At 36.7% G+C, this 17,572-nt stretch overlaps 1 protein-coding gene across 2 annotated transcripts in view; it reads right to left on the bottom strand.

Moving 5' to 3' along the window:
* Positions 1-17,572, bottom strand: part of pdzrn3b (PDZ domain containing RING finger 3b) — a 251,137-nt gene that overhangs the window by 228,760 nt on the left and 4,805 nt on the right. The gene's annotated exons all lie outside the window — the stretch shown is intronic.

The following is a 17,572-nucleotide window of genomic DNA, read 5'->3' as shown; positions in this document are numbered from 1 at the left end:
TTATATTAAATAAATACTAATAAAGATATATTTTACAAACAGAACGTTACAGGAATGTACACATGATCTCATGTTTACATCTCATTGTGCAAAATGTGAATGTTTTAGTGGGGACTAAATGCGATATCGGAATGGGGTACAAATTATTTCCAAAGCAGGACCCCCACCCAGACATACAATACTAGTACAAATTTCATGAAAAACAATATGTTGTGTTACTGTCATTGTAAGTGGGCCAAAACACTTATTTTAGAAAATAATCCCATGGAAATGACTGATGTCATTTGATTATAATAATAAAACATCCATCCATCCATCCATTTTCTACCGCTTGTCCATTTTGGCGTCATTAACTTGGTATTTAGTCAGGTTTGGGACAGGTGTGCTGCTGGTGTGGCCACAGTGTGCACATCTAAGTTAAAGTACCAATGATTGTCACACACTAGGTGTGGTGAAATTTGTCCTCTGCATTTGACCCATCACCCTTGTTCACTCCCTGGGAGGTGAGGGGAGCAGTGGGCAGTGGTACGGCGCCCGGGAATAATTTTTGGTGATTTAACCCCCAATTCCAACCCTTGATGCTGAGTGCCAAGCAGGGAGGTAATGGGTCCCATTTTTATAGTCTTTGGTATGACTCGGCCGGGGTTTGAACTCACAACCTACCGATCTCAGGGCGGACACTAACCACTAGGCCACTGAGTTAGAGGGAACATTGTTTGGGGGTATCCATAATACGCCGATAGGGAGAAGTTTTTATTTACACGATGAGTCTGGTGTGTCCTGACCTCCGCAACGGAGGCTCCGCCGAACCCCTGAAGCCGACTCATTGAACCCCTAGGGTTCGATCGAACCCAGGTTAAGAACCACTGTTCTAGACAATCAGCACAGAATACATAAAAACAAAACCAGTTGCTCGTAGCGAGCGGGCCGGACGTCAGAGTTCATTCTGGGACCGCTCAAACCTTGACACGGACCTGCGTTGTCATCTGAAGTCTCAGAATTTAAAACAGGGGTGTCAAACGTACGGCCCGCGATCCAAATCAGGCCCGCGAACAGGTTTTATCCGATGAGTTTGCCAAGTACAAAAATGAGCCGAAATTTTCGAATGAAAGAAACTGCGGTTCTAAATGTGTCCACTAGATGTCACAATAGCAATTATTTGTATCTTTGTAGATGATGCTACATATGTAAAACAAAAAATAAACCACATGATGTTAGTGCACCAGTCAAGAAAAATTTGCAAACTACATAAATAACATCCTGTAATTTGATTTTGATATAATTTTTTTATCTTGATAGATTGAAAATTAACACCAATGAGTTGACTGATGAACATTATCACATCATTTATTCAGAAAGTATAAAAATCGACAAATAAAGATAAAATACTATTAACCGCAACATGTAAGTGAAAAAACAACAACAATTACAAGGACGATACTCCCAGAGATGAGTGCCATGTACACAACTCGCTGCCTAAAGCGAGTACACAACATCCTGAAGGACAGATACCACCCAGCACATGGCCTCTTCAAACTGCTACCCTCTGGAAGGATTTATAGATCGATTCGCGCCAGGACCACCAGAATGTCTCACAGTCTGTATCCCCAGGCTGTGAGACTGCTAAATGAACAGCCTGCCCCTTTGCTGCCCCGGACCATCTTATTACCTCACTCTTCACCACCTCAATAATTGTGCTCTGGACACTGCATTGCTGCAACATCAACATAACACCCATCAGACATCTGACTGTTCCCACCCCCACGGCCCTCTATTCGCCATCTTCCTGACAATGCTAAACTGTAAACTATGGTCAACCTGCACTTCTATGCAGTTTCTATGCCGCTGGACGAAGCTCAAACAAAATCTCGTTGACATTTATGACTTAATTGATTGATTGATTGATACATTTTTAAACAAAGAAAACAATCTGAAGTTGTCTTTATTTTTAAGTTATCATGCCGTGATATTACCATTCCGGCCCACTTGGGAGTAGATTTTTCTCCATGTGGCCCCCCGATCTAAAATGGGTTTGACACCCCTGATTTATAACATTTAAAACACTTTCACAGCAGTAGTGGTGAATCTTGGGGATTCAGCATTAGGAAAGAGCTTCTTTAATTTACATTGCCTTTAATGGACATATCTAATCTTCTTAAGTACAGTCGCACCTCGACTTTTGAGTTTTTTGGGCTACAAGCTGTTTCTAAGCTTTTTGTTATGCTCAAGTTTGCGAGCCTCCCTGCCACTAATTGGCGTAGCGAATCTTAGTCAACCCTATAAGAGCTGTGGGGTACGGTGGGGGGCACAGCTCTCAGCAAGCACAGAGTGATCAGTGACACTTGTCCATTTGGTTATGGTTTATTTCAAACATGCTATACAGATGGGCGAACATTTTACTCACATTTGATCAAACTTGAATGGATTTTGTTTCGGAGCAAAATGCGATGAAAGGGTTGAAATTCCTATTCACACATGTGCGACAGGTATTTTTTCAAGTCGCACGGCCTATTTTTAGGCGCATTTACAAGTAAATTTGTCACACAGTACAGCCCCTGACTACGGGAAGCCACTTTTCGTTTATCACCCACACTGGTTTAAAGTAAATGTTGCTTAAAGATGTAGATCATGGATTCCACTATGTAAAGCTCTTTGACTCTACAGAGAAAAACTGCTATATAAACATAATTCAATTCATTATTTCATTATACACCTCCAAAAACATGCACCTGGGGATAGGTTGAATGGCAACACTAAATTGGCCCTAGTGTGTGAATGTTGTCTGTCTATCTGTGTTGGCCCTGCGATGAGGGGGCGACTTGTCCAGGGTGTACCCCGCCTTCCGCCCGAATGCAGCTGATCATATGGTTATTGTCAGTACTATCAGAAAACAAAGACTAAAACCAACTACAACCAACGCTAGCAATGGTTATACTGGTGAAAATAAGTAGAGCATGCTTAGCAGCCTAATGTATACCCAAAACTAAAGGAGGAGACATTTTACCAAAGTATGCCTATAGGCTACTGTTTCAAATGTTTCAGATTGCCATATAACTTGGTACATGTAGTCCACAATATGCAAACGCGAATGAGGAATTATTTTATCATGTGATTTGGCTGTCTTCATATGTTTCACATTGCCATGATGACAGCCGTGCTAATGTTGGAACCCATTTAATGATAAATGATAAATGGGTTGTACTTGTATAGCGCTTTTCTACCTTCAAGGTACTCAAAGCGCTTTGACAGTATTTCCACATTCACCCATTCACACACACATTCACACACACATTCACACACTGATGGCGGGAGCTGCCATGCAAGGCGCTAACCAGCAGCCATCAGAGGCAAAGGGTGAAGTGTCTTGCCCAAGGACACAACGGACGTGACTAGGAAGGTAGAAGGTGGGAAATGAACCCCAGTAACCAGCAACACTTCGATTGCTGGCACAGCCACTCTACCAACTTCACCACGCCGTCCCTATATGATCAAAAAGGTTCATTATGTATGTATTCTTATTCATATACTTTTTCAAATTTTCTTGTAATCAGACCACACTGTCAGCATTCCATCAAATATACAGAAAATATAGTCTGATTACAAGAAAATTTGAAAAAGTATAATAATAATAACAATACATTTAATTTGTAAAGCACTTTACATTTGTCAATCTCAAAGTGCTGCAGAGTTTAAAGGCCTACTGAAAGCCACCACCACCGACCACGCAGTCCGATAGTCCACACATCAATGATGAAATCTCAACATTGCAACACATGCCAACACGGCCGGGCCAACCCACAAAGTGCAATTTCAAATTTCCCGCAAAACTTCCGGTTGAAAACGTCCATGCATGATGACGTATGCGCGTGACGTCAATGGTTGAAAGGAAGCATTGGGACACATTGCCTCCCAATACAAATTTCCTCATCGTATCAGCATATTGAGAACGAAATAGGCACTGACACTATATGCACATTGGTTTTATTTATCGGCCGATAAATGCTTTAAAACGCAATATCGGAAATTATCGGTATCGGTTTTAAAAAGTAAAATTTATGACTAAAACGCGATATTACCGGCCGATAAATGCTTTAAAATGTAATATCGGAAATTATCGGTATCGGTTTCAAAAAGTAAAATTTATGACTAAAACGCCGCTGTACGGAGTGGTACACGGACGTAGGGAGAAGTACAGAGCGCCAATAAACCTGAAAGGCGCTGCCTTTGCGTGCCGGCCCAATAACATAATATCTACGACTTTTCACACACACAAGTGAATGCAAGATATACTTTGTTAACAGCCATACAAGTCACACTGAGGGTATAAACAACTTTAACACTGTTACAAATATGCGCCACACTGTGAACCCACACCAAACAAGAATGACAAACACATTTCGGGAGAACATCCGCACCGTAACACAACATAAACACAACAGAACAAATACCCAGAACCCCTTGCAGCACTAACTCTTCTGGGACGCTACAATATACACCCGCCCACCCCCACACCTCAACCTCCTCATGCTTTCTCAGGGAGAGCATGTCCCAAATTCCAAGCTGCTGTTTTGAGGCATGTTAAAAAAAATAATGCACTTTGTGACTTCAATAATAAATATGGCAGTGCCATGTTGGCATTTTTTTCCATAACTTGAGTTGATTTATTTTGGAAAACCTTGTTACATTGTTTAATGCATCCAGCGGGGCATCACAACAAAATTAGGCATAATAATGTGTTAATTCCACGACTGTATATATCGGTATCGGTTGATATCGGAATTGGTAATTACGAGTTGGACAATATCGGAATATCGGATATCGGCAAAAAAGCCATTATCGGACATCTCTAGTTTTATTTGTCGAAAATGTATTTTGCCCTGTCAGCTGGAATACACATTGACATACAGGCTAACGGACATATATTTAAAAAGGCAAATTTCCCTGTTTTCGCGGAAATGTCACATGCCTGATTGTTAATACAATTGTAATAATTAATTCTGTTGACCCAATTAGCAAGACACAAGACGGTGAAACTTCCAAACAATTCGTCATATGTCCTGTGTATATATATATATATATATATATATATATATATATATATATATATATATATATATATATATATATATATATATATATATATATATATATATATATATAATCAACTATATATATCATGTATAATCAAGGAACTGCAAGGTTGCGTTCAAGGTGTCCAGGCTTACACAGACTAAATATAGCGCATAGATATTATCGACACGTACAGTGTCCTGAGTGTCGTAGGCTCGAAAAAGGCCATCATTCGCCTGTCAGGCCATAGAGGAATGTGTGGTGCTGCATAGTGTCATCGCACCAGGAGCCACACAGGCTTTCACGTCAACAAAGCAAGCTGTTCAGCAAAAAGTGAAACCAAGAAAACTTTGTGTGGCGTTCGGGTCTGTGGGACTCGTGTTCATTTTTTATTAAAAGAAACATGATACAATTAATTAATTTTTCAAACTGAAACTCACTGACTTTGGCTCATTTTCTGTGAAGAACATATATCAGAATACATATTTAACCCTGTAACACCCCTTGTTGTAAAATTACAACGTTACCTTTAACCATCCTAAAAAACTATCTGTTATATATGTTTTTATTTTTTTTACCACATTTACATAGTCATTGGGTCCTATTGTTCAGTCTCACAAGGCTATTGGATCGTACATTTGTTTATAAGTCACGCCTTCTGGCCATGAACTCACACAACCTTTCAAGGTTTCCTTCGAACACAATCTATTTGTTTCATCGGACTGGATTCATCAGATTCAAGTAATTAAAATGTATTTTAAATAATAATTAAATGATAAATGGGTTGTACTTGTATAGCGCTTTTCTACCTTCAAGGTACTCAAAGCTCTTTGACAGTATTTCCACATTTACCCATTCACACACACATTCACACACTGATGGCGGGAGCTGCCATGCAAGGCGCTAACCAGCAGCCATCAGAGGCAAAGGGTGAAGTGTCTTGCCCAAGGACACAACGGACGTGACTAGTAACCAGCAACACTCCGATTGCTGGCACAGCCACTCTACCAACTTCGCCACGCCGTCATTAACCCTGTAAGACCCAAATATAGAAAAACCTAAAAAAATATATATTTGACCTTTCAGATGTTGTTGTAGGAGGCATTTGATGCAGAAATTGAAGAGTTAAAAAAAAAAAAGTTTATGTATTTTATATATTTTTTGGTTGTTATTACAATGTCTAGAGCAGGGGTCACCAACGCGGTGCCCGCGGGCACCAGGTCGCCCGTAAGGACCAGATGAGTCGCCCGCGGGCCTGTTCTAAAAAAAAAAAAAAAAAAAAAAAAATTATAAAAAAAAAAATTATAAAAAAAAAAAAAAAAATTTTTTTTTTTTTTTTTTTAAATTAAATCTACATAAAAAAACACAAGATACACTTTCAATCAGTGCATCAACCCAAACAACCTCCCCCATGCACACTCATCCACACAAAAGGGGTTATTTCTTTCTGCTACCAATATTCTGGTTCCCACAACATAGACAACACATCTGCAAGGGACACAGTCCCTGAAGCACACATGATTGTATAGGCTGCTGGTCCACTAACATTTTCATTAATTACTATTTTTTATGTAATTATTTTTATATTGTTTTACTTTCTTTTTTATCCAAGAAAATGTTTTTTATTTATTTATCTTTTTTTTATTTTTTATTTTTAAAAAGGGCCTTATCTTCAACAGACCAGGTTGTCAATGAAATTAGATTTTTTTAAAGGGTTTTTTAAACCAGGCCCAGTCCAGATAATGTCCAAGTCGGACTCAGCAACACACACCTTCATTCATGTACACAGAAAAAAATTAGGGAACACAACAGATTGCATATAATTTATAAACAAAACACTTTGCATTCCATTCGAAAGGACGTTCCCTTTAGATTTCCGATCCTTAACATTTTACATTTATCATAATTAAGCTTAAGGCCAGATTGCTGTGAAAATATGTCTAAAAGATTAAGAAGGTTCCGCAAACAATGAGGAAAAATCTTATCTTTGTGAATCAGCCTTTTCTGACATGAACTTCATCAAGAACAAACACAGAACACGCCTCACTGATGCACATCTGCAAGACTCACTCAGAGTTGCAGTGTCAAGTTACACACCAGAGTACAACACACTAGTTAACAGCATGCAATGCCAGGCTTCCCACTAACTGACAAAGAAACAGATAACAGATTTGGTGTCCAGTTCAAAGTGTGACATGATTTAAAAATTTGAGAGTTTACTTTTGTATTTTACATGAGTTATTATTTGTACAAACATGGTACAAAGTAATTCATGATTTGTTAAAAAATGTTAGTGGCTAGCTAGTTAAAATGGGCTATTGTGATTTCACAAGACTGTCTTAGAAGTGATCATTTGAAAATGTTCAATTTGAAAAATGTGCACTTAGAGAAAATATAAAAATAAAGTGTTGCATATTGATATTTATCTGTTTCTATATATATTTATTGTGAGAAATCATTAAGATGATCAGTGTTTCCACAAAGATAAATATCATTAATTATTAATAATAACAGAGTTAAAGGTAAGTTGAGCAAATTGGCTATTTCTGGCAATTTATTTAAGTGTGTATCTAACTGGTAGCCCTTCGCAGTAATCAGTACCCAAGAAGTAGCCCTTGCTTTCAAAAAGGTTGGTGACCCCTGGTCTAGAGCATGTACATATGTAGTTATTGTGGAACAGATGCATCAAATTTCATTTAGAGCTTGTTATATAATTGTTGCAATTATAAGAGGGGGAAAAAGCGTTTTTTAAGAGTTGTATCTTGTTTCATATGTTTTATATTTGTAATAAATGACTTCATAAAAATATAACTAGAGTGTGATTATTATTAATGGTATATACCGTTATGGGGCTAAGTAAGCAATCAACCCTGCAAATTAACCCTTAGTTGTTCAGACAACATGAGTACAAATACAGAAATTCTGCTCCCATCAAAGCCCAATGTTGCAATATTACAACATTTCTCTAAAAACATACATAAACTTTTTTTTTTTTTAACTCTTCCATTTCTGCATCAAATGCCTCCTACAACAACATCTGAAAGGTCAAATATATTTTTTTTTAGGTTTTTCTATATTTGGGTCTTACAGGGTTAATGACCACACACCATACACCCCCCCCTACACATTTCTATTACATATAAGATTTCTGGGTCCACTGGACCTGGGGCTAATAGAAGTGTGGAAATTGATGTTCTGTGTACCACACCCACCCACACACACACACACACACACACAAACACACACACACACACACACACACAGCAGGCCTAGACAGGAGGAGGACAGAGTGTAGGTACACAGAACATCAGAGGGAAAAATGTGCGAGAAAATGAGAGCAGACAGTGTTGACCAACAATGTTGCAACCTTGTGTGGGAACCGCAGGTGCAGAAACACAAAAGAAGAATCCCTGTGGGATGCAGAAACTGGCAGAGAAATTTTCCGTGCAACGTTCATATTGTTGTTACTCAGCCAGCGTTTGTGGGTCTGATGGACCCGTTGCATTTTGTGGATTTTAATGCCTCACAATCAAACACTTTTATGTTAAAATACTGAACAGATGTTTATTGGGATAAGGTAAACATCTATTCAGTATTTTAACAACAATAAGAACATTACACAAGGGTTAAAACAGAGAAGACAAGACTGTTCTAAAGATTCGATATAACCGGCAACCATGGAGCGAATTGAATGGATGGCATAGGTGCTTTAGCATTTAGTCTGAGAGACATTACGATGAAATCCAAGTCATTAAGGACCTTTTTTTTTTTTTTTTTTGCGCATCTGCAAACACTCTTGAAAAGCGCGCATCCGCGTGAGCGAGAATCTCTTCAGGAGGTTTTGCATTTCCTAAACCATCAGGTATGCCCAGGTGGCAAACATAACAGAGAACTGACTGTGAAACCTTCACACTCCGCTGGTGACTTGGCACAACAATAGGCAGCACTCGTCACATTTTCCAGGCCAGACATCATCCGAAGCAGGACCCCATTAAAATCGGCTCTTTAACTCCCTGGAGTTTTTTCAAAAAATATATATATATTTTTTAATAAGGTTTCTTTAGAAGGACAGACATGACACAAACCTTCCTAATTCTTAGCAATCCCACTGTTCATATTAAACATGCTTCACCGATGAGAGTATTTGGCGGGCGCCGTTTGATCCTACTAATTTTGGCGGTCCTTGAACTCACAGTGGTTCGTTTAAATCAAGGGTGTCCAAAGTGCGGCCCGGGGGCCATTTGCGGCCCGCAGCTAATTGTTTACCGGCCCGCCACACATTCTGGAAATGCTATTGCAGAAAAAATAAAATAAAACATTAAAAAAAGTGGAATGAGGTGAAATTCGACTAGAAAAAGTTGCAATGTTGACACAAAGCTGCCATGCAGGCTGTTTTTTTTCTTTTGTCTATCTTTAATTTATTTTTTTTGCCATTGCTCAAAAAAAAAAAAAAAAGTCAATAATGAATTATTGACCTATTCAAGGCTCCAATTATTTCAAATATTTCACTTTAAAATGTTTTATGTGGAAAATATTGCATATATTGTGTGGTTGCCATACAAAAACATCAACATTTTCTTTGACAAGAGAGCATAAAACAAACAAAATAATAGTTCAAACGTAAAATTTACAGATATATCTGAAGTTGATCTCGTAACTTAAGTGTTGAAAGTTAAAAAAAAAACTAATACAAATGTATCACTTTGAGTGGGGCACCTTTTGTATCCTAAATATATTTAATGGGATTTTATTTATCTTTTCACTGTGAATACTCAAAAATAACAATGAATTAATATCAATGGTGTCTTGCATTATTGATGTTTTTAAGGCTCTAATTACTTCACATCAAACATTGCTTTCTGAAGGTTTTGGGCAGTGGGGGAAATACTGCATATTTCAGTCTTATTATAAAAAACAAATTTGTCTTGACAGAAAAGGCATAAAACCTTTTTGGTTTTTTAAATTTTTTATACATTTTTTAAAGTTGATATACTGTAGAGATTTACTGTAAGCGTTAAATTTTAAAAATAAAAAAGTAATTTGACTTGTTTTTAACATTTTAATGACTTATGGTCCCCAGGAACCCTAAAGGTAAAAAAAAACAAAATCCATATATTTTGTTATGGTTTGAAAATGAAAACTATCAAAATGGCCCCCACAGGCTTTAATTTTTCCATGTGCGGCCCTCAGTGGAAAAAGTTTGGACACCCCTGGTTTAAATGTACAACTTTCTCTGACGCTGCCACAGAAATAAGTGTTTTATACCACTCCTTCTTTGTCTCATTTTGTCCACCAAATGTTTTATGCTGTGCGTGAATGCACAAAGGGGATATTTGTTGATGTTATTGACTTGTTGGAATGCTAAGCAGGCATATTTGGTCAGTGCATGACTGCACTTTTGAGTGTTACACGAGTTATTACGATAATCTACGTCACAGCAGTTCAGAGGAGGAACAAAGCAGAGTGGGCGGAGTTTGTTTTCAGAGCAGCCAGCCCGAAACGCATGTGTCAGGAACAGATGCGGAAGCACATTTTTTCCAACACGTTTTTGCATAAAAATGACAATATATCATATTGTAGGTGTTTATTACCTTTTGCATTCGTATTTTGCTTGATCGTAAAATATGTTTCCACCTGTTCCCCATTACCCTCATGTGTCTTATAAGCCCACACCTCCCTTTGTTCTGTGCCAGATTGTCTCGTTTATTCGTGCCTCTCTACTATCCTGCCCATGCCTTGCCTCGTCTCGTGCTTTAATACCTTGATCCTGAATTCCTTCATTGATATTTTGAGTTTTCTTTTTCTCCTCCTCAGCAGAGTGATTTTGTGTTATTTAGTTTTACAGCCGAAGTGGTGAGTTTTCAGTTTTTCTTACAGTTCTTCCTTTTTCTTAATTTTTTTTAATTTTTATTTAATTATTTTTTTATTTTTTTTTTTTGCAAATATTTTTATTGAATTTTACAGTTAAAATCACATTTAACAGTCATACTTTGCTCACGCAAAGCCTTCAAACAAGCACACATCCACTCACACACTCACATGCACACTTTCCTTAATTTTTGGAGTGACATTCTTTGTTAACCTTTTTTTTAGATTAGAGACAGTGTAGAAGTTTCATAGCCATTGTTTCTTCCTCCTGTTGGAGCGTTTATTGTTTATAATAAATGTCATAGAATATACGGTGCCAAGTATAGTTCGTTATTGTTTTTGTGTTTTCCTACTTTCGGAGTGATTTTCGGTTGTTCCCTTTTGTGGAACCTTTTTCGCCGACTAGTTTAGTTATAGCCTATATTGAATTGCCCTGACTCTGGAGGTGAAAGGAAGCTTTCAAAATAAAAGCCTGCAGAATTAATCCCTACTCTGCATCTGAGTCCTATCTTTTGACCAAGCCTGGCATTTTATTGTTCATAGTTAATATTGTAAATCCCACTTTCTTTATTTTCATGTACATTTTGGGTGTCCCATTCAGTAAAAAACTGTACAATTCCATTCCGTTTTTTTGAGGTGACATGTCATAACTTCAGTGTTTCCCACACATTCATTTATTTGTGGCGGCCCGCCACAAAAGAATTAAGGCCGCCACAAAAAAATAAAAATAATAATAATAATTTTTTAAAATGTTTTATTTTTTTTGTGTCCTGTCAAGCTTCTCAGGCAAATCATATAGTTGATGTAGATGCCCATATCAGCTGTTCAGATTTACTATACAAAAGAGAAGTGTAGGATCAAGATTTTTGGAGCTCTTTGTTCAGTGGATCAGATGTTTGATGAAGCTTTGTGTCTATCTACCACCACTACTGTTTTCTGTTTATTTGTTACTGACTGTGGCAGGACACCTCTGCCTCTGTTTCACTTTATGTTGCTGGTAAATAATATGGTTGTAGTAGTAGGCTAAAGTTAAATTATTTAGTATGCACTAATTAAAGGGGCAGAGCTTTAAGAGACATTTTAGCTTTTATATTTTTATAAGATATATTTTTTGTAAGAACCACAATTAATAAATATATTTCAGTGAATAACTTATTGTTCAAATCTGTATATAAATATGTACATAAAGTGTTGTAATTATATTATAAAATGGATGGATGGACGTTTAAAACAAAACTGTTATTATTAATTAGTAAGTATACATTTTTTGAGCCTTTTTAGAGAAAATCATATCATTGTAGTAAATTATGGAAATTACTCGATGATGTCATGGTGACCACGCCCATAGCCACGCCCCCACCGCCACAGGTATCTTGGCAGTTTATGGGAAACAATGAACTTCTTTAGAATTCTATCGGACATTGTGACTTAGGGACAAGCGGTAGAAAATGGAAGGATGGATGTGACTTTTGGTATTAGTGTTCCTGGAAAAAAAGGGACCCAAACACACATACTGCACAGCATATTTGTACAGCTAAATGTGTATATATAATTTATACACACATACACATTGGCCCCCCAGACACATTTTTTTCTCTCAATGTGGCCCTCGAGTCAAAATATTTGCCCAGCTCTGCCGTATACCCAATCTCAATTTGACAGTTCCCCATCCAAAAAAGCAACTTTTTAAAAAGGAAATAAATGTGTACGTCATCCGCAAAACCATTATTCATCTCTGGCGTGGATCGCTTCCAGAACAATAGTCATTCATTTTATGCACATTAAAGGCCTGCCAGAACAGGGGGACTTTATGACGGCGCTACAGTGGGAATGACGTGTGGAACGTATATCTCTGTGGGACTGAGACGAGCTGTCAAATGAAGGATAACGGCCAGCTGTGCTACCAGGCCCACCATGAGCAATTGCATCCATGCCCCACATCAGTGCATCTAATGTGCGATTTACTGGTCGACTGGAACATATTACTGGCAACTAACCCCCGCACACTATAAATGAAAAAAAACACAGTAAAAATAGGAGAGAAGAACATTTTTCTTGAGCAAAATACGCCTTTTTGCCAAACGTCTTTCGGCACCTAAACTATAAAACAAATAATTAGTATGTCTAGCAGCTATAACAGCTTCTGGGAATCCTTCGGACAAGATTTGGGGAGTCTGCAGCGCCTGCGTCGATACATGCTGAAGACGATTTGTGAGGTCAGAGTTAGTCCCAAAAGTGTTGCATGGGCTTGAGTTTAGGGTTGTTAAGAACTTACACTAATAACTCATCCATGCATACCTTTCTAGACCTTTCTTTGTGTACTGGGGCAGAGTCACGCTGGACCAGAAAAAAGACTGAGTCTAGTTAGTGCATTTAGAAAAGAATGACTGAAAAGCCCCTTGACTGTTATTACTTTATTATGTTTTATTATTATAGCTTTTTATTAGGCAAACACGTCTAAAAAGGTGTGTATTAAGTGGGCCTGGGCGATAAATCAATTTGATCAATAAATATGATTTTTTTTCACAGACAATTTGAGAAGAACTGCACACTTTTTGCCCCCAGAAGCTTATTCCGCTTATTAACACTAGAACTCCCATAGGGCAGCCATTGGGCTGAATTAAATTTGATGCCATTTCATTTGTCATCTTAGCATCTTCCGGTTGTCTCTACGGAAGACACTTTTGTTTAAAATTTGCAATATTGTGAGAAAAAGTTGCCATGCAAATATTTTAGGCATATTCTGAGAAATTTTTATTTTTTTATTTTACAAAACAAAATTATGTAATTTGACAAGAATAATGTCAAACATTTTGTGGAAAAAATATTGTGAGAAAAGGGTTGCCATTTTCAAAAATTACGTCGCAATATTTTCAGAAAAAAAGTAAACATTTTACAGGAAAAACATCTACAATTTCACAGGATTAAAACCAAATATATTGTAAAACGCAATATTGTGGGAAAAAAAATTAATGAAGAAATGTTTAAAAAATATATATTTTAAGAAAAAAGTTTTATTTTTTTAAAGAGAAAAGTATGCCATTTTACATGATTAAAGTCAAATATATTGTGGAAAAAAGTTTTGATTCCTTTTTTTAAATCGGAATCTTGTGAGAAAAGGTTTTCATACAAGAATTGTCAGGAAGACTGAGAATTTTAATTTTATTTTACACAGAAAATTACGGTATAGATAGATATATAAATAAACATTGATTGATTGATTGATAGCACAAGGGCTGCAACAACTAATCGATTAAATCGATTAAAATCGATTATAAAAATAGTTGCTGATTAATTTAGTCATCGATTCGTTGGATCTATGCTATGCGCATGCGCAGAGGCATTTTTTTTTTAAATAATTTTTTATTTTTTTTAATTTTTTTTAATAAACCTTTTTTTATAAACTGTAACATGTACAAACAGCTGAGAAACAATAATCAAAATAAGTATGGTGCCTGTATGCTGTTTTTTTTCCCAATAAAATACGGGAAAGGATAGAAATGTAGTGTGTCTCTTTTATCCGATTATTAATCGATTAATCAAAGTAATAATCGACAGATTAATCGATTATCTAATTAATCGTTAGTTGCAGCCCTAGATAGCACTTTATTGATTCCTTCAGGAGAGTTAAATGTCATTTTACAAGAATAAAGTTAAATATATTATAAAAAAAAGTAGTATTTAAAGAAAAGTTATTAATACTGTGAGAAAAAAAGTGTCATTGTAAGAATTATACACTGTAGGAATATTTTGAGACAAAAGTTTAAATTTTACAAGAGATGTTATGCCATTAAAGTACTGTGAACAAATATTGTGAAAACATTGTGGAAAAAAAGTTGTTTTTTTTTTTTTTTACAAAAAAGTTTGTAATGTGTGAAAAACATCTGTCGCTATGTCTTTCATAAAGACTGTGAACAAAATTCCAGAAAAAGTGCAGTTCCCCTGTAAGTCACCCAGCATGCAGTATAACATTATAAAAGGATGTTGCTGAATAAAGGATGTGTCTAATATTTTTTATTTATGTCAGTTCAAATATGTGTCAACTTGACACACACGTAGGAGGGAGGATTCTCGTCTGTCCGTCATTTGTTAGTACCTGACATTGAATAAACATTGTCAAAAAGTATGTTGTTTCAAAGTTGTATTTGTGTTGTAGAATATTGTTTGGAAAATGACCAAAATTCAATGGTCAAATCAATGTTATAACCTGACATTGAATAAACGTTGTCAAAAAGTATGTTGTTTCAAAGTTGTATTTGTGTTGTAGAATATTGTTTGGAAAATGACCAAAATTCAATGGTCAAATCAATGTTATAACCTGACATTGAATAAACGTTGTCAAAAAGTATGTTGTTTCAACGTTGTATTTGTGTTAAAAATGTTGTTTGGAAAGTGACCAAAATTCTATGGTCAAATCAATGTCAGAACCCGACATTGGTTAAACGGCGTCAAAAAGCATGTTGTTTCAACATTGTATTTGTGTTGTAGAATATTGTTTGGAAAATGACCAAAATTCAATGGTCAAATCAATGTTACAACCTGACATTGAATAAACGTTGTCAAAAAGTATGTTGTTTCAACATTGTATTTGTGTTGTAAAATATTGTTTGGAAAATGACCAAAATTCAGTAGTCAAATCAACGTCAAAACCCGACATTGGTTAAACGTCGTCAAAAAGCATGTTGTTTCAACGTTAGGTTTGAGTTGCTCAACGTCAGGACCTAATTCAACAAGTTCTCAACGTTGTTTTAATGTTAATTTGACTGATAGTCCAATATGGGCAACATTTTACGTATCAGACTTGACTATCAAATCTCTTAGTCGAAGACAGCCAACCATTTAATTTTTTTTTTGCAATTTGTCTATACAAAGTGCAATTTATATTTGTTCTAAAAACTTGATTTAAAAAAATTATAAGTGCCTTGTATCCTGTAAATTGTGGCAGTTTTTAATCAAATAACATTTTTTATTCATTTATTAGAAAAAGTAGGAGAAAAAAATCTGGGAAAATTGTAAATGGGAGATTTTATTTTTAGGCCTAGTATTTGCCGTCCAGGCTTTCGTGCACCACAAAGGCTCCAGCCGAAAAAAACAAGGATCCATCATTTTAGTTTGTTATGACTGTCCGAAGGAAAAAAAAGGTGACCCCTCACATGACAAGGCGCCCCAAACAAGCCTGGAGGCCATATAAGTGGAACCTGGCTCTTGTTGTGTACAGCAGTGTTTTTCAACATTTTTTGAGCCAAGGCACATTTTGTGCTTTGAAAAAATTTGGAGGCACACCACCAGCAGAAATCATAAATAAACAAAACTCAGTTCACAGTAAAAAGTTGTTGTCGCAAGTGTTGGATATGACTTTAAACCATAACCAAGCATGCATCACAATAGCTCTTGTCTCAAAGTAGGTGTACTGTCACCACCTGTCACATCACGCCGTGACTTATTTGAAGTTTTTTGCCGTTTTCCTGTGTGTAGTGTTTTAGTTCTTGTCTTGCGCTCCTATTTTGGTGGCTTTGTCTCTCTTTTTGGTATTTTCCTGTAGCAGTTTCATGTCTTCCTCTGAGCGATATTTCCCGTATCTACTTTGTTTTAGCAATCAAGAATATTTCAATTGTTTTTATCCTTCTTTGTGGGGACATTGTTAATTGTCATGTCATGTTCGGATGTACTTTGCGGACGCCGTAAGTTTTTGCTGTCGTCCAGCATTTAGTTTCTGTTTACTTTGTAGCCAGTTTAATTTTACTTTCGTTGTGCATAGCCATCGCCTTTTCCTTAGCATACAAACAGGAATCCAGAATCATAGAAGCAGGGAATCATCAAATGTAACTGTTGCATGGAAGCTAATAAGAAAACCAGACTGAGTGTGGCGAAAAGCAGAGAATAAGTAGCTCTCTGATTAGTGCCCAGGAGCAGGTGAGCATCCCGAACAGTAATCAGAGGCAGGTGAAAACAATCTGTAGTCATGGCAACTAAAACACAAACCCTGGGGTGCTCAAAACAGGAACTGAGGGAGTCAAAAACCAAACAAACATGATCCGGGCAGCGGATCATGACAGTTCTAAACGATGTTAAAAATAAATGCTAAGAGTAAGATGCAGTGTATGTTCATGTCATGTATCTTGTATATTTTAAACTATTTTATTTTTATTTAAAAAAAAAATTCTATTGGCTTCTTGAAAAAGTAGGAAAAAGAAATTGGGGAAAAAATTGTAAATCAGAGATTTTATGGTTAGGCCATATGGCCCAGGCCTAGTATTAAGGGGGAACTTTTCCTTTTGTTCATTTTTGGTTTAAGCATGACATACCCTTTTACATTCACGCTGCCTATCACTGTGGTCTGCATATCGGGATCCCAACAAACCATCCTCGTCTCACCCGACACATTCCGACTTTTTACAAAGCAATAACTACCTGCTGCCACCTACTGAAATGGAGTATTACGTGGTTACCCTGCAGAGTTCTACAGAACACAGACACTAATCAACGGCACATTATTTGCAGATTCTAATTATTGATTTGCAAGAAAATATTTTTTGGACCAATTAGGTGAAGTTGCATAATTTCCCACGGCACACTAGTGCAGTGTTTTTCAACCATGAGATATAGTCTGGTGTGCTGTGGGACAATTATCTAA

Source organism: Entelurus aequoreus, linkage group LG01 (assembly GCF_033978785.1).
Source record: "Entelurus aequoreus isolate RoL-2023_Sb linkage group LG01, RoL_Eaeq_v1.1, whole genome shotgun sequence".
Classification (NCBI taxonomy): Eukaryota; Metazoa; Chordata; class Actinopteri; order Syngnathiformes; family Syngnathidae; genus Entelurus; species Entelurus aequoreus.
The sequence above is the reverse complement of the archived record's forward strand: the minus strand, read 5'-3'. Positions and strand labels throughout refer to the sequence as shown.